At 39.6% G+C, this 27,842-nt stretch overlaps 1 protein-coding gene and 1 long non-coding RNA gene across 3 annotated transcripts in view; one reads left to right on the plus strand and one right to left on the minus strand.

Annotated features, from left to right (window-relative positions):
* Nucleotides 1–8,597, minus strand: part of LOC122544081 (probable G-protein coupled receptor 139) — a 16,641-nt gene extending 8,044 nt beyond the window's left edge. Inside the window, exons 1-2 of one of the 2 annotated variants that reach the window (XR_006310262.1) lie at nucleotides 8,486–8,597; nucleotides 4,805–5,194 (exon numbers count right to left, since the gene is read on the minus strand). The gene's annotated coding sequence lies outside the window, so the exon portion shown is untranslated. Of the gene's footprint in view, nucleotides 1–4,804; nucleotides 5,195–8,485 lie in introns of those variants that run through there. The other variant, XM_043683088.1, reaches the window with a different exon arrangement.
* Nucleotides 8,598–24,682: 16,085 nt separating this feature from the next.
* Nucleotides 24,683–26,406, plus strand: LOC122544138. The gene is made up of 3 exons (XR_006310273.1): nucleotides 24,683–24,904; nucleotides 25,426–25,538; nucleotides 26,242–26,406. It is a non-coding gene; the product is annotated as an uncharacterized LOC122544138 (long non-coding RNA).
* Nucleotides 26,407–27,842: the final 1,436 nt, after the last annotated feature.

Below are 27,842 nucleotides of genomic sequence, written 5' to 3' on the forward strand. Positions count from 1 at the left end.
TGTTCCCCGTAATATGTTCCCCTGTTTCTGTCTGCAAAAACTCTCAGCTCTGGAATGCAATTTGTACTTGCAAATTATATAGCTGATTCACTGGTAGGTGTGCTGCCTACCCTAGTTGAGAAGCGAGTGGCGACGCAGGCAACTGAAGACATGAAAAAAGTTTTTTTATGTCCAGGAATTTTCACTGATTGTGTGATCACAACATCACAGAGACACAAGCTGAAGCAAGAGTGATCAAAGAGCAGAGATAAGGAAACTGATGTAGTGTTATCCGATACACTCTTTCATCAGACAAGTGGAACTGAAAAAAAGCTGATTGACTTAAAATAGAAAGATGAGAACTGAGAACAATATATCAAAAGGCATTTACATCGAAGGAAACTGAATGCATTCCTCTGTGTTATTACTTAAAAATTGATGTCTTAATGAGGAAATGGAGACCATCACACTTCCAAGCAGATCAGAGGTGGGCGGAGATTCATCAAATTGTTTTGCCAGTAGGATAAAGAGAGAATTCCAGAGCAACCCCATTATGCAATATCACAGCAAAAAGGTTTGTGGAAGAATTACGTTTTTTAACTAGATAAGGGGTTCCAGCAGAGATCCAGTCCGATCAGGAATCAAACTTCACATTGAACATATTCAAAGAAGTTATGGTTAACTTGGGAGTAAAGCAATTCAAGTCAACTGCCTCGCGCACAGAATCGTAGGGAGCACTAGAGAGATGGAATCCCACACTAAAGACCATGTTGCGGTCTTATGGTCAGGATTATCTGGATGATTGTGATAATGGAGTTGCATTTGTACATTTCACGAAAAGCGATGCACCGAATGAGTCGATCTAATTCAGTACACTTTAATTAACTTTTGGGCATGAAGTAAGAGGAGCATTAAAACTCATTAAGGAGAAATTAATTAGTCAGAATTCAGATACACCCATTTGGATTATGTGTCAAATTTTAGAAAACGATTAAATAGAGCTGAAGAGTTGACTATTTAAAAGTATTTAAAAGTATTGCACCATGCAATGGAACAGGAAGCAGATAAGAAATCTCAAATAAGGTATTGTTGTTACTTCCAGTAGTAGGTGTACTTTTAAAAGCCAGCTTTCGTGGATCTTATGAAATCGAGTGGAAATTGAATGAGGTGAACTATTTGATAAGGATTCCAGGCAGGAAGAAATCTCGCAGAATGTGACATGAGAATGTGCTCAAAATGTATTTTTATAGAGAAGGAAAGCAAGAGGAGAAGGTGGGAATGATTCAACCACAGATGGAAGAGTTCAGAGTCCAAGTTCAGGAGATTCTGAGTTGGATATGTTCAAATCAAATTGGCCAATGAGGAAGTTGTCAAAAAGTTCGATATATTATTGAGTTGCCTTCCACAATAAAATCGAAGTGACCTGATAGCGATACGACTATTACATAGGGAGATTTGTGGAAATAAACAGAAGTACTAACCTAATTGTGCATGACATAGAAATAGGAAATGCTGTTCCGATTAAGCAGCGTCCTTATAGGCTTAACCCTCTAAAGTTGGCACGCGTTCAGAAGGAGATAGAGCGCATGTTCCACGATGGCATAATCAAAGTGAGTTACAATGACTGGAGGTCACCCATGGCCATGGTACCAAAGCAAATTGGTACCCACTCGTTACGTGTGGACTATCGCAAAGTCAACGTCATTGCAAAGACTGATGTATATCCAATTCCACGGTTGGAGGACTGTGTCAAATCGTGGGATAATCAACTTACATTTTGATGTTGGACATGCTCAGAGGCTACTGGCAAGTACCTCTGTCAGAGAGAGCAAAGAAGAGCAAAGGTCAGAGAGAGCAAACGCCAAATGGGCTATGTCAGTTCAAAGTCGTGCCATTTAATATGAAAAACGCTCCAGCCATATTTCAGAGTCAGATTAGTAAAGTCATTGCCTGCTTACCCAACTGTGTGCTGTGTATTAATGACTTGGTGATATTTAGTCACTCATGGAAGGAACATTTACAGCATTTATCCGATGTGCTCGATCAACTTCAGAAGGCAGGATTGGTGGCAGATCTAGCTAAAAATGAATTTTTCAATGCCCATGTCGCCTTCCTGGGCCATGTTATCAGACATGGACAAATGGCCACACTGGATGCAAAAATAAAATTAATTGAGGAATTTTCCACACCGTTGACAAAAAATAGGCAGCACTACTGTTCCTGAGATTGACTGGATTTTACAGATAATTTGTATCGAACTTCAGCAGTTTGGCTCCTCCATTCACCGAATTGTTATAAAAGGACAAGAAGCTTCAGTGGACTTCAACAGTGAGATTTGTGGAAACTCTTTCTTTCCTTCCAACTTCAACCTGTTACCATGTGGTCCATTTGTACTAGTTTTTAAAGTTCAACAGTGAGATTTGTGGAAACTGTTTCTTTCCTTCTAACTTCAACCTGTTAGCATGTGGTCCATTTATACCAGTTTTTAAAACTTATTGGCACTGTTGTGTGTATTCGGAGCAGCATTGTTAAGTCCAGTTTGGATAGACTGACTTCTGTTAAGGTTCCTTATTCCATTCTTCGTGTTTGTTTGCGTAATTTTGTGATTTTTTTGTCAATTTTAAAACTGTAGTCAACCTCACTAGCTTAATCCGGCTAACTTTTACTGGACACTTACGAAAAAATTGCAAATTTATGGTCTGTGCTGCCTACTTTACAATGCTTTGAGTCGTCTTGCCTCGTCCATAACAACTGGGCAAAACTCATGCTCAGACCTAATGAATAATTGGTGAGGCAAGACCATTACATCTTTTTTTCCCTCTATGTTCACTATCAACGCTAATTTTCATATTAGCTTTCTGAATCATAGTCTCAAATCATCCTCGCAAATTCAAGATTTTTGAACATATCTCTTCGAGTCCCTTTGCTTTACATCCCAGAAAGACCATCTGATTTTGATTCCACGTCAATTCCAAGCTATTTAACTCAAAGCATATCTGTTAACCTATACCAGCAGAATATCTATTGATTTGGTGTGTGGTATTCTCAAATTCAACCTGGCAGTGAAGAAAGTTAAAAAAAAGAAAATGATTAATTTGAAACAAAGACAGCCATGCTTTAAGAATGCTTTGTCATGGAATGCCTACGAAGTGCAAGTTGGGCGGATGTATCACTGCAGCGGGAATAGGATACTCTGAGAGACTGATTAATAACTCAGATTTATCCTTGGCCACTTGCTATTTTTACGACATGGAGTAAGCCCTCCTGCTTAATTCAGACCAGCAACACAGAAAATATTTCTCCCATTCAGTAATCTGTGAAAATTCGAGAGTCCAAGAACTATTAAAAGTAAAAATTAAAAACTTTTTTCTTAAAGTGTGACAGAGAATAATAAACTAACAACTATTTACAACTCCTTCCTCGAGTATATCATTTACCTTCCCTTCTATAATACTAGTCTGATAAAGCTCCGCAATTAAGATTTTCCAAAAATTCACGTTTTCAAAACCAACTAGCTGTCAAGTCTTCTATTAGGATTCCTTTGTCTTCTTTTCTTCTTCTTTGCGATTATGATTCACAGGTCACGGATCGAAGAGGGTACCTTTAAGAGATTGGTGGATGCCATTGGCTTGGCAGTTCTTCTTCCAACTATTCAATTTCCCCCAGTCTTGCACTCACAAAGCATCGTTTGTGCCATTGGTTTTTAAGATTGTCAATACACTAAATTCATACATGATTTGGAGTATAGTAATTTTAGGGCTATAATTTAAACTGATTGGTCTACTTCAAAACTGTTTTGTCATTCCCAGACAACCCAGCTAATCCACCTTCTGACCAAGTGTTACATTGTTACCTTATTCAGAACATTGTTGCTGTCAGGTATTCTGCGGGCTTTTTAAATTTTCTTAAAGTTATAGTGCACCCACATCTTCATAACACTCTAGACATAGAGTCCAAGAGCAAACCGTTTCTGTTCAACTTCTGGAAGGAACTAGTTCTCTCTCAGCTGGAATATTGTACTCAGTTAGAGGAACCATATTCTCAGAAGGATATGTAGCTACTGAACAGATTAGAACACAGAACGTAAGAATTTGGAAGAAGAGGAGGCCATTCAGTGCCACAAGCCAGCTCTGCCATGCATAAAACGATGGCTGATCTCATTCTGGCCTGCACTCCAGTTTCCTGGACGATACTTAACACTTGAATTCACTTCTTATGAAAGATTTGCATTAAAGGTTACAAATTCTGTCTGAATCTGTAACCTTTCATTTCAGACTACCCCACACACGGAGACATCGTCTCAACATCTTCTTCATAAATTCCTGGGAGCAGCATGCATCCATCAGTAAGAGCACCTCTTATTCCATCAAACGCCATAGAATGTAAGCTAAAATCCTCACTCTTTCTTATTAAGGCACATGCAATTTCTCTGGAAATTAATCTCTTGATATTCCATTGAACAATGTCCAGTGTCCTCACTCTGTAAGTAAGGGGGAAAAAGCAGTAAGGAATAGTCCAGGTTTGTTATGTTTGTTCTCACTAACATCGTGCACAGTTGCAACAAATCATCCCAATTTTTATACTCTATTCCTTGAGCAAAACATGCCGATATTCAATTTGCCTTCTTTATTACCTGCTATACCTGCAATCTCCTTCACGAAAATTCAGCCATGATGTCACGTCCCTCGACATGAAAGCAAAATTACGACATAGATTCAAACACTCAAGAAAGAAGAAAGTGCTTGATAACTGCAGTGGCCAGAACAAATTGGCACAGTCGAAAAATACTGCACAGGATTGAAATGAGGAGGCATTTCTTTGCCCAGAGTGTGGTGAAGGTTTGAAATTCTTTGTAACTGAAAGTAGTTAATGGCAAAACGTTGAGTGTTTGAAAAAATGCAATTCAGATGGTTCTTAATACTTAGCGGATCAATGGTTGTGAAGAGAAAGTGGAAGCAGGATAGTAATTTGCACGACCAGCCTGAATATGTTGAATATTGCTGAAATATTCATGGGTTGAATGGCTCCTCACGTTCGTCTTTTGCAACTTTCTATGGAATACATACCTCTTCAGTGACTGTATTGTCAGAATTTGTTGACTGTGTGAAATATTCGGATATTCTTGTCTTACCAAGAATGCCAATGGCTGCAAGGATCGGGTAGTATATTATCTTCATCTGTAGAATCACTGGCTGTGCCATTCTCAGACGAATATCTGCAATGTATCCAGATAGAAGACTTCACTTGCAATGCAACTGAGGACTGGGAATATTCTCTATTTATAGAAGAATCTGTCCCTGGTTGTGGCGGTTTGAACATTGTCAGAGTTTGTTATGATCATTGATGAGATTTTTGCCGCATGATTTAATCCATGAGGAAATGACATGTCTTCTTAACATATGCACCTTTTACGAAAATAAACATAATGAAAATCGTGAAAAAACTACTGTGATTGGTACAGTTCCAAGAAACAGAAATAAGGCATTGAACCATGTCATTTTGTTGGCTCCCATTTAGTTCTGGTGAACACGCTAAATTAATTTATACAGTAATTCGAAAGTTTTAGGCACAGCTTTGAATTTTCCCAGGCATTATCATTTATTAGAGTAATTTATCATTCATCCTGATGAACATCCTTTAAAACCAGTAGTGGAAGCATGTCATAGAATTTCTGATAGACATTAGTGACTGCGGGTCAGGTAGAGCTGTGTAGGCTGAGATTCAACGATTCTTAATCAGGAGGGGATTCATGGTTGTGGGAAAAGAGTAGGAAAGTGGACTTAGGATGTTTCATCAGCTACGATCCTCTTGGATCAAGGGGCCGAATAGCTTATTACAATTCCCATTTAAAATGAGTTTTTAAAATGGAACATTGTTGAAGTTTTTAAATGAAATCAAAATAAGCAAGAAGAAAAAGTGTAAACAGCACCACAAGAATCTAAGCAATGACTTTTCAAGATTAAATTCGAATATTGTTTCGCATGAACAAAACAGAAATCCTGCATGACGTGCTTACTTGAATATTTACCAGATAGAAGGTTTTGATGTGTCTAATACTGGGGACGTGAATGTAAAATGAGGGTAAAAATGTTCAAAGGAGATGTGATCAGCAGGTCATTTAAAACAGAGAGTGGTATGGTTCTGGAACCCGCTGCCTGGATTGATAAAGGAGGCAGATACGGCAAGGGCATTTAAGGTACTTTTAGATCAGCATATGATCTAACAATGGAGAGATATGGACTAAGGATAGGCAGAATGGATTAGTTTGGTATGGCGTCACAAGACCTTGAGACACAGGGCCAGATCCTGCACTGTCCAATTCTATCATCTATGTAGATATCGATTTAATGTCAAAGGCCTGAGCAAAGTTGCAACTTGGTCTCAATTGACTGGATGGTTAGTTTGCAATGCTGAATAAAGCGAAAAGGTCGTTTCCTTAGTGCTGCTGCCATGAAGATTCAACATTGCTTCTTTCCTGAGATGGTGGCACTCCAGTTAAGCCACCACCAGTTGTTTCTCTCTCATGAGAATTCAAGAACATAACAGCATTATATTTATGTAACCTTGCAACCAAAATCCTATTCTATCTATGCATGCAAGCTGTTCGGGTGATTATAGCTCTCGGTGCAAAACAAATAAATTTCCTGGTATTTGGTCATTTCTAGAAAACATGATGCAAAGCAAATGAAAATAAAAGATTGTCCAAATTTAAAGAAAACGCATAAAGCCATTCGATTTAAAGTTTGAATGTGTGGAGCAATGAAGACGTGTTATGGAGAACGTCTAATTTTCATTTGGACACTGTATTCTCATTTGGAAGTGCTTATTTTCGAAGGAAGAACACTTGTTTTGAAACAGGAATTCTGTTTTCTTTCCACATATTCTGCCAGGCCTGCTGACACTTTACAGCAATTCCTGTTGTTTGCGACAGTACTTGCTGTGTTCAAATTGCAATGAATACACTGAAAGTAGCAGTGAAATGAGACAGCTTCTGCAGTGTAACTGTGAGGTGACGGAAGTAGAAATTTAGCAAATTATGATTCTTATGCTATTGGATAAAGTGATCCTCAAGATTTATGTCAGCTACTAACAGCATGGGCAGAAATAAATGCTACTTCTAATCTGGTAAAATTGGGGAATGAGAGGACATTTGTCAAACGGTACCACTTGTGATATTATGTAGCTCTCAGTCCATTGCTCTGCATTGTATATATCCCAACAATGCCATCTTGAAAAGGGAAATGACAAGCAACTGACAGCTGGAATCATCCTTTGTATGTTGTTAGGCTTCACGGTCTGACATTAACACTGAAATATGTTTCTTTGGGTTATCACGAGTTTTAAACTGTTGCTTCCTTCATTAATTATCATATTTTTGTAGATTCCTGTGACTAATCTCTAAGTCTAAAGCATTTTTTAAAAATTGTAGAATATTTGTAAGCAGTTTTAGATGAATGTAGAAATTTAGTGAAACGTTATCAAAGAAAGACATTTTTTGTTAAAAAAACAGACTGATGTCGGGTCAAATCATGGCTGTGATTCCTGCAGGAACTGTGACATCAACATTTATTAACTACTATTGAAGTTGAAACAATCTAGGATGGGGGACACGGATATTATTTTCTTCTCTTCATTTATCTACATTATGCAAACACGCCAGAGAATCTTAGTTTCACATAAAATACGAGTGAAATTCTATGCTTACCTGCTAATAGGAATTCTCAATCATCTCCTTTTCATATTTAATAACTTTACAACGAACGCACAGGATTTCAGAAGATTCAAAAGCTCTCTTCTGAATTTCTTCTGGACCACTACATAAATGCATGTGTTTGAATAGGATATCAAATGCGTTAGCGTGGCTTCAGTTTGGTATGCCCTAGACTTTGGACTTGCAATATCTCCTTGGTCGTAAGAGGGATCTGTCAGTCTGGTAATTACAAGGTATATCACAGCTGACATCCATGACAGAAAGAAACTTCCCAACACTACACACAGTAAAGCAAGTTTTTTGTTTGATGCATTAAAGTAAGATCACGTTGATTGCCAATTCTGTGACTTCGAAGTACTCTGCGTGCTTTTTTTTGCCATTATATGTCTGATTATGAATGAATTAATCAAGGAAATTTGAATGAAAGGATACCAAACTAAGTAGATGTCGTAAAACTAGATGTACACTACTCCTGCAATTTAGGGAAGGAATATTATCATTTCACCCCGTTAATAAGTTGGCCACATTCATATGGAAGGAAAATGGCGATATTCTTAATAAGCATGATGGCATAGATCACGGTTATAATTTCCATGATACAGTCCCTTGATTGAAATTTCGGTCAGCGATAACCACAAAGCCATCAAAAGTGAAGGCGACTGTGAACCAAATTGATAAATTGAACATAACAATAGCCAGGTAGACAGTCAACTTGCAAATATGCTAATGAGACCAAAACGACACTGGAAAGTGATACACAAGAATACGATTAACTATGAAAATACTGATTATAACCTGCAGCTCTGCTGTTGCCATAGCAAGCATGTATTTACAGATGCACTTCGAGAGTCCACATTTTCCACGCACGGGAATTAAAATCATCATCATGGTCGTTGTAAAAAAGACACGGAAGAGGAATATTGACTCAAACATTTTTTTTCCTTTCCAGAATAGAAACATAGAAATGAAACATTAATTGTAACTCAAGTGACTATACAGGATTAAAAACAAAAATGTGGAAGCTCCTGACTGCCTGCCATAGTAATTAGTAAGCGCAATCTGCCTCAAATCACAAACATATTGATGAGCATAACTTCGTTTTGTTGTCACGAAAGCGTTTGTGGAAATCATAGAGGCAAAGAGGATTACAGCAGTGTAAAGGAACCTTTCGCATATCAATTCTTCACCAGTCAAGAACAACTAAGTAAGTATTCTAATCCCAATTTTCAGCACGTGCACCACAAACCTGGTATGTACTGGCATTTTAAAGCTAATCTGAATTTTTTTAAGAGTATGAGGGGTTCAGACCCTTACACTCTCAGAAGTATTGACTTCCAGATTTCCATCACTATTTTAATGAAAATACTTTTTCATTTCATTTCCTCCAACACTTCAGCCCTTAACTTACATCGAGGTCACATGGTAATTAATACTTCTAATAATGGAAACAATTTCTCCTGGCCTACTTGGTTATGCCTCTCATAAGTGTACACTTTTGATGCATGTCCCCATCTAATCTCTTCTGCTGTAACGATCTGACTAATCTCTTTTCATGAGCGACTCTGACGAGCCCAGGCATCATTCTTGCAAATCTCTTTGAATCCTCTCCATTGCAATTATATTCCTCTAATTATGCACACTCTGGAACGACATACCACTGAAAATTTCCAATGTTAGTTTGCCCATTTCATTCTCGGATTTAGCTTAGCGACAGGAAAGTTCTGTCAAAAATATCCTTCCACAATGAAGACTGAATTTCTCTTTTTGCTATTCTAATGACCATTCAATAAGAAATGACCCAAAATTGGGCTGCACGGAGGCACAGTGGTTAGCACTGCCCCTCAACAGCGCCAGGGACCCCGGTTCAATTCATGCCTCGGGCAACTGTCTGTGTGGAATTTGCACATTCTCCCCGTGTCTGCGTGGGTTTCCTCCCACAGTCCAAAGATGTGCAGGTTAGGTGAAATAGCCAAGCTAAATTGTCCGTAGTGTTAGGTGAAGGGGTAAAGGTAGGGGAATGGGTTTGGTTGGGTTGCTCTTCTGAGGGATGGTGTGGACTTGTTTCCACACTGTAAGTAATCTAATCTAATTTAGCTTCGACATAATTATTCTGGATTCGTGATTTAGATTACATACAGATGGAGAAGTCATAAATCACCAAGCAATTGGATAAATTTAAAAATCTGTGATGTAGTCTTGTCGGAATGATTCGTCCTCCACAACGTTGCCAAGCCTTGTGCCATTGTGTGCAGACAACAAGAAAACAATTGTTCACAGATATGAAGAAATTTAGTTACCATGTGAAGTTGGAACTAATAGTGTCACTATTTGTGGAACAAAGGAAACTGGGGAGATATTAAGCTGATATGTTAGAAAATAAAACATAGAACAATACAGTGCAGAACAGGCCCTAAGGCCCTTGATGTTGCGCCGACCTGTGAACTATACTCAGCTCGTCCCCCTACACTATCCTATCATCATCCATGTGCTTATCTAAGGATTGTTTAAATCTTCTTAATGTGGCTCAGTTAACTACATTAGCAGATAGGGCATTCCATGCCCTTATCACTCTCTGAGTAAAGAGCCTGCCTCTGTCATCTGTCTTAAATCTATCACCCCTCAATTTGTAGTTATGCCCCCTCGTACAAGCTGATGTCATCGTCCCGGGGTAAAAAGGACTTTCATTGTCTACCCTAGCTAATCCTCTGATCATCTTGTGTATCCTTATCAAATCCACTCTTAGCCTTCTTCTTTCCAATGAGTACAGACCCAAGTCTCCCAGCCTTTCCTCATAAGACCTTCCCTCCAGACCAGGCAACATCCTGGTCAATCTCCTCTGCACCTTTTCCAATGCTTCTACATCCTTCCTGAAATATGGCGACCAGAACTGTACACAATATTCCAAGTGTGGCCACATTAGTGTTTTGTGTAGTTCCAGCATGATATTGCGGCTCCAGAACTCAATCCCTCGACGAATGAAACCTAACGCACGGTATGCCTTCTTAACAACACTATTAACCTGGCTGGCAACTTTCAGGGATCTATGTACGTGGACTCCAAGATCCCTCTGCACATCCACACTACCAATAAACTTTACATTGACCCAGTACTCAGCCTTCCTTTTATTCTTTCCGAAGTGCCTCATCTCACATTTAGCTGCATTGAACTCCATTTGCCATCTCTCAGCTGTATTCTGCAGTTTATTCAAGTCTCTCTGCAACCTCTAACATTCTTCCCAACTGTCCACTACTTCACCGACTTTTGTGTCATCTGCAAATATACTAATCCACCCACATATGCCTGCAACTAAGTAATATATAAAAATGACAAAACAGATCCTTATGGCACACCACCCGTAACCAGACTCCAGGTGAATATTTTCCATCAACCACGCCTCGCTGCCTTCTTTCAGCAGCCTTCCATGTGGAAACTTTTCAAAGGCTTTACTGAAGTCTATGTATACCATGTCTACTGCCCTACCGTCATCTACATGCTGGGTCACCTTCTCAAAAAACTGAATGAGGTTTGTGAGACACGACCTGCCCAGGACAAAATCATGTTGATTATCTGAAATCACACAAGACCACAAGACCACGGGCGAAAGTTTAACCTTCAGGTAATATCCACATGCAGCGAAATGTGTCAAATTTGCTACTGGACATATCTGGGTGGTATGGCCAGGGCTAACTCTAACATTACGTCGAAGCTCAGACCTGTCTTATTTTTAAACCATCCAAAAGAAACATTGTTAAATCTGGATAGATGTTTCTTGAGTAAGAGATATAAATATTTAGGAAATAAGGCAGGGCAGGTGATTGAGGTGTCAGTGGGGGAAACACTTTGGGGGCAGCGACCATGATTCTATTCGATTTAAAATAATGATGGAAAAGGTTGGACAGATCTAAAAGTTGAAGTTCTAAATTGGAGAAAGGTTAATTTTGACGGTGTTAGGCAAGCACTTTCGAAAGCTGATTGGGGCAGATGTTCGTAAGTAAATGAACGGCTGGAAAATGGGAAGCCTTCAGAAATGAGATAACGAGAATCCAGATAAAGCATATTCCTGTCAGGGTGAAAGGGAAGGCTGGTAGGTATAGGGAATGCTGGATGACTAAAGAAATTGAGGGATTGGTTAGGAAAACGAAGAAACCTTATGAAAAGTATAGACAGAATAGATTGAGTGAATCCTTCGAAGAGTATAAAGGAAGTAGGAATATACGTAAGAGGGAAATCAGGAGGGCAAAAATGGGACATGAGATAGCTTTGGCAAATACAGTGAAGGAGAATCCAAAGAGTTTTTACAAATAAGGACAAAAGGGTAACTAGGGAGAGAATTGGGCCCCTCAAAGATCAGCAAGGCGCCCTTTGTGTGGAGCTGTAGAAAATTGGGGAGATACTAAATGAGTATTTTGCATCAGTATTTACTGTGGAAAAGGATATGGAAGATATAGACTGTAGGGAAATGGATGGTGACATCTTGCAAACGTCCATATTACAGAGGGAGAAGTGTTGTCATGATACGCAAAAAATTGGAAAAATCCCCAGGACCTGATCAGGTGAACCCAAGAATTCTGTGGAAAGCTAGAAAAGTAATTCCTGGGCCTCTTGCTGAGATATTTGTATCATCGATAGTCACAGTTGAGATGCCGGTACACTGGATGTTGGTGGTGCCACTGTTTACGAAGTGTGGTAACGACAAGCCAGGGAACTGTAGACCTACTGTCTGACGTAGGTGGTGGGCAAGTTGTTGGAGGGAATCCTGTAGGACAGGATGTACATGTATTTGGAAAGGCAAGGATTAATTAGGGACTGTTAGCACAGCTTTGTGCGTAGGAAATCACGTCTTGCAAACACTGTCTGACGTAGGTGGTGGGCAAGTTGTTGGAGGGAATCCTGTAGGACAGGATGTACATGTATTTGGAAAGGCAAGGACTAATTAGGGACAGTTAGCACAGCTTTGTGCGTAGGAAATCACGTCTTGCAAACGTGATTTAGTTTTTGGAACAAGTTACAAAGAGGATTGATGAGAGCAGAGAGGTAGATGTGACCTACATGGACTTCAGTAAGGTGTTCGACCGGTTCTCCATGGGAGACTGATTAGCAAGGTTAGATCTCATGGAATACAGAGAGAACTAGACATTTGGATAAAGAGCTGGCTCAAAGGTAGAAGACAGAGGGTGGTGGTGGTGGAAGGTTGTTTTACAGGCTGGAGGCCTGTGACCAGTGGAAAGCCACATGGGTCGGTAAATGTAAACGGTTAACGTTGTATTTTTATCTACAACTGGGAGACAGGAAGAAAACATGATTGTGATTACAGAAGTAATAAATGATTTTGTTGTTTAAAGATAGTATGATGCGTTTTCCTAACAATTATACAGCCTGGAATCAAATAACACTGAAATGTCACGACAGGTCATTCTTCAATAATGTGTGTTAATTCAGCATGAATTGACTATAACATAATCGACGAATTGTGGGCATGGTTTGGATAACGCAAACTTTCTACTGTCGATCTTCCATAGCGTGCTGTTGCAGAGTAACTCAACTGTCACATTATACAGAACAACCCGCACTAGCAAAAATATACTGCTTCCTTCATTTCTCCCTATTTTTTGCACTTGGGCACTAGACTTGAGTTTGATTACAGACGACCTCCTTCGTCTCGTACTTCTAAAGTTTGTGAGGTTTCTCATCTCAACCACCCTCCGAGGCAATGCATTCCAGAACCCTCACTTCCCTCCTTATTAAAATTTTTCTTTCCATCCCCTCAAAAATACTTTCACTTTCAAATTTATGCACTGAGTTAGCAATGCAGCATCCCAGCATAATACATCTGAAACTGATTATACTACATAAGGGAACAGTGGGTTTGAACCGACACTGTCATACCCTTCATAACTTTCACCACTCAGGACTTGCGTGATCTGGCCACGAGGTGGTTGAATGAATTATCCTAAGAACGATCAACTTTTCATTCCACGGAGTTGAATAGAATCCAAAGTGTCGGTCTTTGGGATAAATGGAGACTCTATCCTCATGCCATCGCATAAAATGCAATTGGAGATTCCAATTTTCTGGACAAGTGGTAGTCGGGATCGTCTCGACATTACGTTTGCCTCGAGTTGATTTATTGCTGGGAATGATGAAGAAGGGGTCAAAGTTAAGCTTTTTTCTAATATCATGAAAAGTCCAGTTGACATCAAATAGACAGAAACATTGCAATAATATTTTTCATTTGTTATACAATCATGCATAGTGAGCAGATAAGTGGCGAAATAAGGTCTATAACCAGCGATCACTCTCAGCACAATTCACATGTGAGGTCTGCTGCAAATCAATACGAGAATGAGAATAACTCAAAATAAAATTTCAGAATTAATTGAAAAGAGGAAGCAGGCCTAGCGAGATTAAACTAATTCTGAGGCTGAGGGAGCTCCTTGATTTTTATTTATAAATTCACAAGATGTGGGCATCTTTGACTGGGCCAGCATTACTTGCTCATTCCACTCCTTATTTCCCAGAGGGCACTAAAGTGTCAAGCACATTGCTATTGATCTGGAATCATACGGGGACCTGACGTGGAAGGTATGACAGTTTTCTTTCCCAAAAAATATTAGTCGATTAAATTATGTTATGACAATATTTGGTGGTCGCAATTCTCTGTGTCATTATCAAGGAATTCCCTTGATAGCTCAGCATTGTAACTCAGCAAGTGTACTTTAGTAGTTCAAGAAGACAGCTAACCATCACCTTCTCAAGAGAAGCTAAGGGCGGGTAATAAAACGTAGGCATAGACAACGATGTCCATGTTGAAAAAAAAAGTCCTGACCAGCTTTTTATTTCTGATTTCATCAGAATAAAATTCACCACCTACGATAGTATAATAAATACCTGTGTCCCCAGATGTATTATCCTGGCATTACTAAATCAGTAAATCACCAATAAACCAGAACCTCCAAACTCTTCTAGATTCTCTTCTCGATGGATCAAGTATTATGATATTATTCTCAAACGTTACAGCTTTAAGAACCGACAGATTGAAGAAGTTACATCCTTGCCTATTTCCAGCTAAACATAATAAGCTGTGGAAGAACAAATCAGTCAAACTACTCTGAAATGACCTATTATTTTTAGACTCCCTGTGAATGGAAAAGAAATCCAAAAGTGCAGTGGGGAAACTATGGAATACAATGTGATGAGGGAAGAGGGAAGAGTGATGAGGGAAGATTTCTGTTTTCAAAAGGAATCACGCAATTTTCAGCAGACAAATTAATTAACCCAATTTTTTTGAGAAAGGAAAATTGGAGAAACATCACGACAGTATTGTCTCATTGTGCCATAAATAATGAGAAACTGAAATGAACTCCTCAGGATGCTGTCATGGCATATGCCAGATAGTTTACACTTCCTTGTCTAGCATTTCACGAGAGCGGAAAACAATGCCATGTTCTTCGCAACCTGTAACACATTATCAATAATCATGAGCACACCTGCCAAGATATTTCCTCCATTTCTCACCTAGAAAAAACCTCTCAACCTTAAACAGAACACTGTTTACACCAAAATGCCGAATTTTCAGGAAAACATGGACCACAATATAATGCAACCCTGGCCTGACAAATACTGGAAGACGTTTCAGATTGTCAATATAGATAATAACATTAGACTTGGGACACCACCCACCATGTGTGCAGCAGGTGCGCATGTGACTCAGTAAATGGTGGCTATAGATTACGGTGCAGGCAAGAAGCCCAGTGGTATGGTACTTTGGTGAACCACGCAGATGCTAAAATAATGGATGAAAGGAACAATCACGCAACAATCAGCAGACTGGAATGTTCCATCCGAGTTGGGGGACAGTTAATTGATAAAGGATGGTCAGACTCGGATCTTCGGGTGACCAACCTCCAAGGTAATCTTCGGGATCTGCAACAATGCACAATCGGAGAAAGTGAGGACTGCTGATGCTGGAGATCAGAATCGAGAGTATGGTGCTGGAAAACGCAGCAGATCGGTCAGCATTCGAGGAGCAGGAGAATCGAGGCTTCAGTCTTAACCACACATCAGGGATGCTGGGGCTGATGCCCAAAACATCAATTTACCTGACCTTTGGTTGCTACCTGACCTGCTGTGACTTTCCAGCATCTCACTCTCGACTGTGAACAATGTAGCGTCGCCGTGCAGAGGCTAACAACAAGTTCGGTATGTCGTGGATGACGTCAAGCGGATTTTAAGTTTGTGTCACACTACAGCTGACCCACTACCCTATACACTCTCACACACATACATACACACAAGCACGCATACACACACACTCTTACACATGATTGCACACACACACTCACTTAGACCATCTCTCATGCACACGCTGTCTCTCAAACACACACATGCACACACACACACTCACGTGCACACCCTCTCGCAGTCACGTTCTCCGTCACACTCGTGCATGCACTCTACCAAGGACACAAACACTCGCACACATTCTCTCTCACCCCATCACACGCACATATATTCTAATTTTGTTCAAAACCCATATAATCTGTAGGCAGTCAGTCCATGTGACATTTAATAAATTCCTTCTTTGTAAATACAACTAATCTAACTTAAACTGACAATACTGACAGACTTTAACCTCACACCTTTAATGCTTTGTCTAAGATGAAATGTCTCATTTATTTGAAAAATGTAATAAAACCTTAAGTTATCTCGGAAATGTGCAAGAGCTTCTGGGAATTCATATACCAATGAATTGCAATATGCAGCCCATTCTAAGTGATTAAGACTTGACAGAAATCTAGTTTTGTTTAATCGATCCCATCAGCTGTATAAGACTTTGATCTTGTACTCTAAATTCTGTGTCCTCTGATCCTAAAACCATTAGCTACCTAAAGAAGGAGCAGTGCTCCGAAAGCCTGTACTTCCAGATAAACCTGTTGGACTCTCACCTGGTGTTGAATGATTTGCTAACTTTGTGCACTCAAGTTCAACACCAACAGTTCCACAGCATCAATTTTCGTTTCAGCCTCTGCCCCTCCAAGAAACAGCACACTAGATTTTCTAGTCTGCTCTCATATCTCATATCCTCTATCCAGGCAGCATCTGATAAAACTCTTCTAAACTCTCCCCACAGCTTCGATATCCTTCTTGCAATGTGGTGACCAGAGTGAACGCACTCCTCTCAGAATGGAGGAACCAAAGTTATACAAAGCTGCAACATGACACCCTGGCCCCTCTACTCAATTCCCCAAACAATAAAGACAGGAATGCAATATGCCATTGTCGTTACCTTATCACTTGCATGGCGACTGTGAAGGAGCTGTGGGCTCGAACTACAAGATTACTTTGGACATCAATGTTGTTCAGCGTCCTGCCATTAACTGCATGCATTACCTTAACATTTCATCTCCTAAAGTGCAACGCCTCACACTTACCAGATTAAAATCCATATAATATTTCTCTGCCCATACTTGCAACAGATCCATATCCTTTCAAATACAAAGGGGAGTGCAGTTAAAGTCAGAGAAGAGTGAATTCAGGTGAGATGAAAGAATCACGTTTTTTGCATAGAGAGTCGCAGGATCTTGGGATGTGCAGCCAAGGATGGTGATGAGGCCAATATCATAGATGGGTGGGAAGGAGTTTTGGATAAGAACATGATCATGCAAAGCATATAGGAATATGGACCAAGGATACGCAGAAGAGATTAGCTTAATTTGGCATCATTTCTATGCTGCACTACTCTATGTTCTATGTCGGCTGTCAACTTATTATCAATGGCGTTAGCAAATTTGCAACTTTATCTCAATTGGCAGAATCACTAGCTCGCATTGTTGAGTAATGCAAAGCGAATAAGTTCAATTGGTGTTCTAGCTATATTTACCATGACAATTTATCCTTGCCTCTGTCCTATGATGGTGACACTCAGGTTAAATCACCATCAGGTGCCTCTCTGTCATGAGAGTACAAAACTAGAGCAACATTATATTTGTATAACTTTGCAGCCAAGATAATGTTCTGTATGTAGATGTGTTTATTCATAATCTTCTGGACCACGCAAAGGTTTCATTAACATCTATATTTTAGCTTAGCTGGAAGGAGATCCGGAGTCAACACCAATGGACTCTTTTGGAACCACTATGTATAGCATAAAATCTTGGCACCCTCTATCTCCTGTTCTCTTTTCTCAGCTTCTGTTTTCTCATTCACACTCAGCTTTTAACATCTCCCAGATTATGGGAATTTCATTCGCTGTGCATACTTTTATCCCTCTTTCACGTGCATTATTCCTTCAACTGACCGATATCATTCCATTTGCAATTGGCTTTTCCTTCCAATCTTTAATTAATGATTTTCACTTTTTTCCCACAGTTTTTCTCTCAAGCTAGATTTATTGCCTATTCCCAAGAGGACATATTGGAGGGCCACCCCTTAGACCAAGCTTCCCCCAATTCTTTTGTTAACTGCAGCACTTAATTTCCATAAATCACTCTCCTGGTCAGGTCTTCTCTCACGCATAAGCTGAAAGGGAATTCCTTTACCAGCTACATCGAGTGATTCTGCCATTATACTTAATTTTTTCGCAGAAACAAATTTCAACTTTTCGTATCAATACTACAGAGTGAGAAATTTACCGAGGCTGCCTTGTTTTTTAAATTATCGCACAATTTCAACCAGCCCTATCTGAAGGGTACTGGCGTATACCTGCCTGATCTAGATCACCTTTCCTGCCGCTTTATCTCCAGAACAATGCAGAATAGACCATGTCACCCAGCAGCAATGGACAGCAATCTCATAATCATAAAAAATCTTACGTTATAGTGCTTGTCCACGTGGTTCATTTGATCCCATCAAATTACCAGACTCACTGGGCGAGGATTAGATAATCTGGCCGAACACAAAGTGTGGGCTGAAATATAAGTATTCGGCCTCTCTACCACTCCATTATGCTAGATTCAAACCCTCTGTCGCATATTCCGCACATAGAAATGTTCCCTTTGTTAGGGTCTTAGTCACATCACAGAATTGTTGGCTTAATTAATACCTGACCACACAATAGTTTCGTGAACCTCTTTATTTTCGCTTAGCTGGCTAGAAGTCCGGAGTCAAAACGAGAGTAACGGTCAAGTTCTCACCTGAGGTACTGTCGACGGACCTCTGTCTGTGACTAAAACAGACCGCAAATCTCTCAACCCATGCGTTTTCCATGAGTCATAAACAGTTAAGCAGTGCAGTTAGCAACGTTCTGTTGAATAGAGGAAACAACACAAGCTCCAGCTGCACAATTCAGTTTGTACAGCCAGAAACAGATTTTAAAATTGATGTTACATCGTTGTTTAAGCAAATCTTTTAATTATTGCTTCCCCAATAATGAATCACCTGCGCTCTGTTTGTTTGATTCTACCTCTGGGCGCAAACCGACGATGTTATCAAATTTACAGGTATGTGTTCATGACTAGAGAACATGGTGAAAAGTGAAAAACGACTGTCCAAAATGAAATGAAGCACACAAATTCAATTCTATTTAAATTTAGAATGAAAGGTACAATGAAATTGTGCGTTGAAAATGCGTAATTTTCAAACTGGCAGAATGTTCTTTGTTCAGGGTGCTTATTTCTGAAGAAATTAAACTGGATTTGAAACACAAAATGTGTTTTCTTTCCACGATCCTGCCAGATATGCTGATTTCCTTCAACATTTCTACTTTGTACTTGCTGTGTTCAATTTTTAGTGAAAAACGCTGAACGTTTTCATGAAACGAAACTGCTTCTGTAGTTTGGCTGTGATGTGAAGGTAATTAGAAATTACATGAACTTTAAATCATAACCTGGACGATAAAATATTCCTTAAGAATCATCCAAGCATACGATAACTCTGGCAGAATTGAAAACTGCCAAGTTATTTTGTAAACTTTATGGGCTGAGAGGAATTCGCCAAAACGCTAACCACACTGGTGTCAAATATCTCTCAGTCTATTGCTCTAGACTTTCAATATCACAGAATAGAATCACAGAATCCCTACAGTGTGGAAACAGACCATTTTGGCCCACCAAGCCCACACCGATCTTCTGAAGAGCCTCTACTCAGATCCATTCTCTGAACCTATTACTTTACAGTTCCCCTGACGAACGCATCTGATCTACATACCCCAGAACACGATCTACAATTTGTAAAGGAAAATTCACTTAACCTGCACATGTTTGGATTGTGGGAGGAATCGGAAACATCGTAGGAAACCCATGCAGACAAGGGGAGAATGGGCAAACTCCACACAGACAGTCGCCCAGGCTGGAATCGTACTTGGTTTCTTGGTGTTCTGAGGCAGCAGTGATAACCACTGGGCCACAATCCAATCAGGGATGGCAAGTGACGTATAATTGACTGCAGAAAAATAAATCACATGCATATTATTTGGTTTAAGCAATTGTCGGTTGCAATCAAATTAGTTTCGTTCAGGTTTCACGAGTTTTAAAATATTGCTTTATTCCATAATTTATCACATTGTTGCTGATTCGTGTGAACAACAATCCTCCTTTCTCTAATACTTGCTCGTCAACATATAACACATTTTAATTTCAATTTTGTTGAATACTTACAAACAGTTTTGATTCATGAATATGCTTGAGGAAACATCATCAGAGAAACAAATTCTGTCTGTACATTTAAGAAAAACGTTTGTCGCATGGTTAAATCACAACTGCAATTTTCACCTGGACTGTGACATCAGAGCTGCTTTCATAACGATTTGACGTAAAAACAATCAAGAATGAGGGACAGTAGTTTTATTTTCTCCCCATTCATCATCTTTATCCAGACATAATAAATTATCCTGGCATCATACAAGGGACGAGAAAAGAATCTATTTCTATCAGCTAACAGGTATTCTTAATCATCATCCTTTCATACCTAATAACTTTAAAATGTACGTTCAGGATGATTTGACAATATATACCAGGTCTTCTCTGCATTTCATCTGGGTCCCTGCACAAGTGCACGTTTTTGAACAGGGTCTCAAATACTTCAGCATGCCTCCAGCTTCGGCTGCAATATCTGTTGGATTTGTAATGTATCTTTGGTATTCATTGATGCTTGTGATTCTGGTCATTGCAGAGGTTATCTCATTTGTCATCACAGTAGAATGAAACGTCCCGATACACCAAAGAGCAAAAACGATAGATTTCATTACAATCTTTATCTCTGAATCATAAAGATTGTCAATTGCGTCGATCTGGATTGCTCTGCGTGTTTTCCTGTTCACGAGTAAATGTCTGTTTATCAATCTATTAATGAAGGCAATCAATATAAAAGGAAAACAGACACTCTAAAACCAGATGTACACCACTTCTGCAATTGAAGAAAGTAATGCCACACTTAGTTGGAAGTTCAATTTCACCTTGTTTAATAACTGTACAATTTCAGATGTAATGACAAATGGGGATATCCTTAATGAGCATGAAGTTACAGCTCACGATTATAACTGTGCGTGCACCTCGTATGGTACAAAACATTGTCTTAAACTTTGGACAGTAGATGATGACAATACAATCAAAAGTGAAGGGGACTGTGAATCAGACAAATGGATTGAGCACAAGAAAAACCATGTTGCAATCAAATTTGTAATTTTGCTTATGAGACAGGAAAATAATGGAAAGTGATACGTAAAAATGTTATTAACTATTATATTATTGATTATAATCAGTAGGTCTGTTGTTGCCGTGGCAAGTATAAAGATAGAGGAGCACTTCAACAGGCCACAGTTTCTCTGCACAAGAATGACAATTGTCTTCAAGTTCGCCCTAAGCACTACACAGGATTGGAACATTGACTCAATATTCGTTTTACTTGAATAAGAATACAGAAATCAGAATTCAATTGTAAACCATGGGGCTCAACAAGCGGAAAAACCAAAATGTGGAATTTCCTGACTGCCTATAATGGCTTAGTTATTGGTAACTGAAATCTCGTCCAAATGTCAGACACATTGACGAGTTGAGTTTCAGTTTGGGGACATGACAGTGTCAGTGTAATTGATAAGTTTAAAGAGGATTACATTAGGAAAGAAGTACCTGAAGTACATCAATTGATGGACAAATTTAAAAATCTGTGCTGCAGTCCTATTGGAATATTTCGTTCTTCACAACTTTACAAAGCTGTATTGGTCCCGTTGGTGTGCAGAGAACAAGAAATAATTAGATACCAGATATGAAAAAAATTAGTCACCATGTTAATTGGAAGCAAATTGCATCATTATTTGTTGGGCGAAGTGATTTAGGAGACATGAAGTCAATATTTTGAGACCGTGAGACCATGGGTGAAAGTTCCATTATCAGGTTAGGTTCACGTTTAGCAAATTGTGTTAAATTTGATGCTGTACGTATCCCGTTGAGAGGACGAAGGCTAACCCTGACTTTGACTCTGATCCCAATCCTGTTTTATTTTAAGACATAAAAATGAAAGTCTATTAAATTAATTTGAAGAGATGGTTGTTGAGTAAGAAATCAAAGTAATCTTTATAAAATGAAGAAGTAGGAGAAGGAGTTGATCGGTCAGGGCCTTCACCCTGTTCTGCTATCCATTACAATCATAACTGCTGTCATCTTGGCCTCAATCCCGTCTTCCTGCAAATTCTCCTTAGCCCTTTGCCCCATTACTAATAGGATCGTGTCCATTTCCAGATTATGCTTATTCAATTTGGTCCCGATTTCCACCACACTCTGGGGGCATTGATTTTCATACATTTACAATCCTTTGAGATAAGTAACTTTTTCACGTCTATGCTGAACCTCATCTTAAAAGGATGACTACTCGACCCAGTCGAGCCTATATGTGGAAACATCCTCTCCATAACTACTCATTCAATCCCCTTCAGCAATCCCCTTTGCATAACTCAGAATGACGGTGACTGCAGAAAGATTATTACTTCGGTGAGACAAGGACATTGTGGATAAATGCTTGACACCTGTGTAGTTGGACAATCTGCCAATGCATCGCGGAAATCTGTGAAACATTATCGCTTACCCAGAAGAGTGTTGGCACCCCGAGGGAATTCATGCAAATTCACAACAAACAATTAAACAGAACTCAACAGGGAAGCCAACGATTGCAAGAATTGGATGATATATCTCCTGTGTCAGTGGAATGATCATTTGTTCCATCCTTCTGAGGTTATGTGTGTCGTGACCGACTCAGCCAAGTGCACAAGGCCGAAGACCTACATGTATTTGATGGATTTGGGTGGTAGTGGGGGTAGGTTGGAGTTGAAGTGTACCACCACGGGTCGGTGGGTTATCGTGGTCTCTGTGAACACCCACCCGGACGTTTCACTTTTACCACCAGCATGGCTGAAAAATTCAAAAAGCCTCCCACAACAACAAGGACATGCAGATCATGGGCTTCCTCCACCGCCAAACCATTACCATCCAAACCATGGAGGAGAAACGCCTCATATTCCGCTTTTGGTCCCTGAAAACACACGGGATAAATGTGGATTTCAACATCTTCCTCATTTCCCTTCCTCCCACATTATTCTAGTCCCAAGCCTCCAACTCGGCATCGCCCGCCTGACCTGTCCATCTCTGCCCCCTCGGATGTATCACCTTCACTCTCACCTTTATCCTCCTATTGCTTTCTCAGCTACCTTCCCCCTCAAGCCCACACCCTCTCCTTTATATGTCTCATTCCCTGGCCCACAAGCCCCACTCCTGATAAAGGGCTTATGCCCAAAACATCGATTCTCCTGCTCTTCGGATTCTGCCTGACCTGTTCTGCTTTCCCAGCAACACAGTCTAGACTTTGTGATCCAGCATTTGCTATCCTCACTTTCTCCGTATGTAACCATATGTAGGCTGTTCGGTTCCTTGAGCCCTCGGCTCCTGGACCATTGCGAATATAACTCTACTCATGTCTGCTATTCTAGCAACAGAGGAACTTAAGAACAAGAGTAGTCCTTTCAGCCCCACGAGCCTGTTGCATCTTTTATTGATATCAGTACACGTCAGTGGACTCACTCCATATTTCTGCCTTTAACCCATTTCGCTTCCTATCTTTGCTCCACAATCAACAGTGAACTCAGAGTGAAAATTAACATTTGAAACAACATCCGCTTTAATTTATGTACAGAAGCGTTTCTTAACATCTCTCCTGAATGCTGTGGCAATAATTCTCAGACTTTGCCCCTCGTCCTCGAAGCTGTGATCAGTGGAAGTACGGTTTCTATACCAAAACTATCTTCATATGTTGGTGTGTTCACGACTTTAATAAGATCACCTCTTAACTTTCTAAACCATTGAGGTAACAGTCTTAATTTGTTAACCCCGTGTTATAATCCATGCACTTCAGTCATCATTCTACATTGTTCTGACGCCCAGATGAAGAGAGTCTAGTTTAGGCATTAAGTTAAAAATCACACAACACCAGGTTATAGTCCAACAGTTTTAATTGCATCACCTGATGAAGGAACGTCGCTCCGAACGCTCGTGTGCTTCCAATTAAATCTGTTGAACTATAACCTGGTGTTGTGTGATTTTTAACTTTGTACACCCCAGTCCAACACCAGTATCTCCCAATCATAGTTTAGGTATGATATCCACAGGTGGTCTGTACTTTAAGTTACGTATAACCAGGATTTTCCATTACTGTTAGATGACTCCAGTCTTCTTAAACACCAGCTGTCTCGCGATGAAGGGCGGAATTTCATGAGCCAGATTTTTTCTGTACCTGTTAGTCCCTTTTTAAAAATATAATATATAGCTGAACTCCAACTCTCATAATTATTTGCCAAATTAATGAAAAAAAAGTTTAGAGTAAGTTTACTTTAGAAGCCGTTCAGTTTGATAATTGTACATTTGACAAGACAAGAGGAGAGACTGGCAGAAGTAACATTGTGACTTTCATGGAGGAAGGCAGAGGCGTTTGGTGATGCGAGACAATGAACTGAATGGACTTTGTACTGATTTTTTTTCACGCACGAGTACTATATATATAGTTGTGTATTAATAAAATTAGGCTTTTTTGTTTTAAAATCATAGGTATCTAGGCATATTGGTTGTTTACCTTTTTCAGCAAGGAGGCGTGATGATATCATGACTTACAAAGATATATTTTGTCCTTTTTCATGAAGAAAGCTTCAGACAGAGGCGTGAAGGGCCTTTCCAATACCAGTAAAATAAATCGTTTTGCGAGGGCTTATTTTACCTCGGTTGGAATAAGAGAAGCTGCGTGAGTAGCTGGGATCAAGCTCTCATAGAAACCGGAATAATAAGTTTGGCTTTCTGCTGTTTTGGGGATCCTGAAGCTACTACTCTTTTGTCTGTTGCAGCTAAAATCTGGGTTTCTCATCCTGTTGCTAGAATTACGTGCAAGAGAATCTTTTTTAATAAATTTGCCTTTGCCACATATGTGTCAAAGAAAGTTTTGATAATGGAACAATTACTATGCCGTTATTATTTAGTTATGTATATTTTTCTTATATATATTGTATGTACGCACTTCCATACAAGCATATATATTATATTTTGACTAAATATTCCGATGGAAGTAGAGTTATGACAATTTTATTCTGTTTTTTTTTCATTTAATTTGCATGTCAACTGTAGTGTAAAAAGAAACCATATTTTTCCCCAGCAGTTTTAACAGTCAACTTTCGTTTGAAAAGAAATGCAGCACACTTGCGTTTAAAGCAAAAAACAGCTTTGGGAATGCATGATTGTCTTAATATATTTTAGTTCTGTTCATAACAGATGGAACATTTTTGTATGAAGAGAAATATCATGAACTGCCAGCCATGACTAGACCAATGTGAAAATGTGGAAGAACATAGATGTCACATTCGTGGTCAAGACATTAAAGAATGGTGAACACTTCTTTTTTCTCACTCTACGTTATACATTTATAGGAAGGCATCGTAAGAATATGTCAGTATCATTGAACGCATGCATGAGCTTGCATTTCATTCTGTCAACAGGCATTCTTAATCATCTTCCTTTCGTATTTAACAACATAACAACGCCAACACAGGATACTTTGAGAATTTTAATTATCTTTTCTCTGAATTTCTTCTTTGTCACCATGCAAATGCGCGTGTTTGAACAGGAACTCAAAAACCTCAGCACAGCTCCAGCTTCATCTGCATAGAGGCTAGATTTCCAAAGTCTCTTCGGGAATACCAGAGGTTTATGAATCTGGTTGTCAGATTGGTCGTTGCAGTTCGATTCTTCACCTCGGGATCACATTTATTGTCAATTATGTGACTGCAATGTCCTCTCGGGGTTTTACCTTTTATTATTATATGTTTTATTTTCAATGCATTAAATAAAGCAATTAAAATGAAAGGAAAACAAACTAAACAGATGCTTTAAAAACATGTACAATATTCCTGAAATTGAGGGAAAGTGTTTCACACTTGCCTGGCAATTCTATTTCATTTGTTAGTAATGCGTTCATGTTTGCATGGAATGATAATGGAGATATCCTTAATAAGCAGGAAGGTGCAGCTCATACCAGCAACCACGTCTGCAAATCGCACCGTGCTATAACTTGTTTTATTCTTTGGACAGCCGATGAAGACAAAACAAAGAAAAGTTAATGTGATAGTGAGCCAGTCTGAAAAAATCGAGCACAAGACACGACATCTAGAAGTTAAACTTTAAAATGTGCGTATGGGACAGAAACGTCGACAGAATATGACACGTAAAAATTCTACAAACTATGCCATTGTTAATTCTGACGAGCAGGTCTGCTGCTACCACAGCAAGCATATAGGTAGAGATGGAGTTCGAGAGGCCAAACTTTCCGAGCAAAACATTCAGTCTTCATCATGTTCGTTGGGAACAAGACACAGGAGAGAAATATTGACTGAATTTTTTTTTTCTCTCTCGAATAACAACACTGGAATGAAATTTGAATTGTTAACCAAGTGCATTTGTCAGGCTTAATTTGATCTGTCGTGGCAGAGCAATCAGAACATGCATTACAGTGATGAACAGGCTCTTCGGCACTTGATGTTGCGCCAACCTGAATAAAAAATCTGAAACTCATCTCTCCTCCACTGTTCCATGTTCATACATATGTTCATCCAGTAAGAATTTAAATACCCTGAAGGTTGGCGTGTCTACTACTGGTGCAGGCAGTACCTTTGCGACCATATTACTTACTGAGTAAATTGACTACCACCCCTCAATTTAAAGCTACGTCCCCTTGACCAAGCCATCTCTGCCTCAGGGAAAGCACTCGCACTGACCCTCTTATCTAAAACTCTGATTATCTTATGTGTCTCAACTATGGCACCTCTCAACCTTCCTCTCAGTAACAAAAACAGCCTCAAGTCCCTCAGCCCCTCCTATATCATGCAATTTCCTCATAAATGTCATCTGAACAAGTTCCAAAGCTTCTGCATCCTTCGTATCATGTGGTGAGCAGAACTGCATGCAACACTCCAAGTGGAGCTGCACCAGAGTTTTGTACAGTCACAACGTGACCTCGTGCATCCAAAACTCAAACTATCTATTAATAATAGCTAACATACTGTATACCTTCTTAACAACCCTATCAACCTTGGTGTCAACTTTCAGGCGTCTATGTGCACAGACACCGACATTTCTCTGCTCATTTACACGACGAAGAACCTTACCATTAGCTCAATACTCTTTATTCCTGTTGCTCCAGATAAAACGAATTCCCTCACGCTTTTATGCATCACACTCCATTTGCCATCTCTCATCCCAGCTCTGCAGTTTATCCATCACCCTCTGTAACCTGCAACATCCTTCACCGCTATCCAGAAATCCATCACCCTTGGGGTCATCCGCAAATTTACTAACCCATCCTTCTACTCCATCATCGAGTTCATTTGTAAAACAAATGCCAATCAGCAGTCGACCGAAAACAGATCCTTGTGTTACACCTGTAGTAACTGAACTCCAGGATGAATATTTCCCATCAAACACCGCTCTGTCTTCTTGCATCTAACGAATATCTGATCCAAATTGGTAAATAACCATCAATCTCATGCCTCCATATTTTGTGCACTCTCCTACCGTGGGGAAACTTATCAAACGCCTTAGCGAAATCCATATACACTACACCAACCACGAAATCCTTATGCATCTGCTTGGGCACTATCTGCTTGGCACAGTGGTTAGCACTGCTGACACACATT

The sequence above is a fragment of the Chiloscyllium plagiosum genome, chromosome 46, assembly GCF_004010195.1.
Source record: "Chiloscyllium plagiosum isolate BGI_BamShark_2017 chromosome 46, ASM401019v2, whole genome shotgun sequence".
NCBI lineage: Eukaryota > Metazoa > Chordata > Chondrichthyes > Orectolobiformes > Hemiscylliidae > Chiloscyllium > Chiloscyllium plagiosum.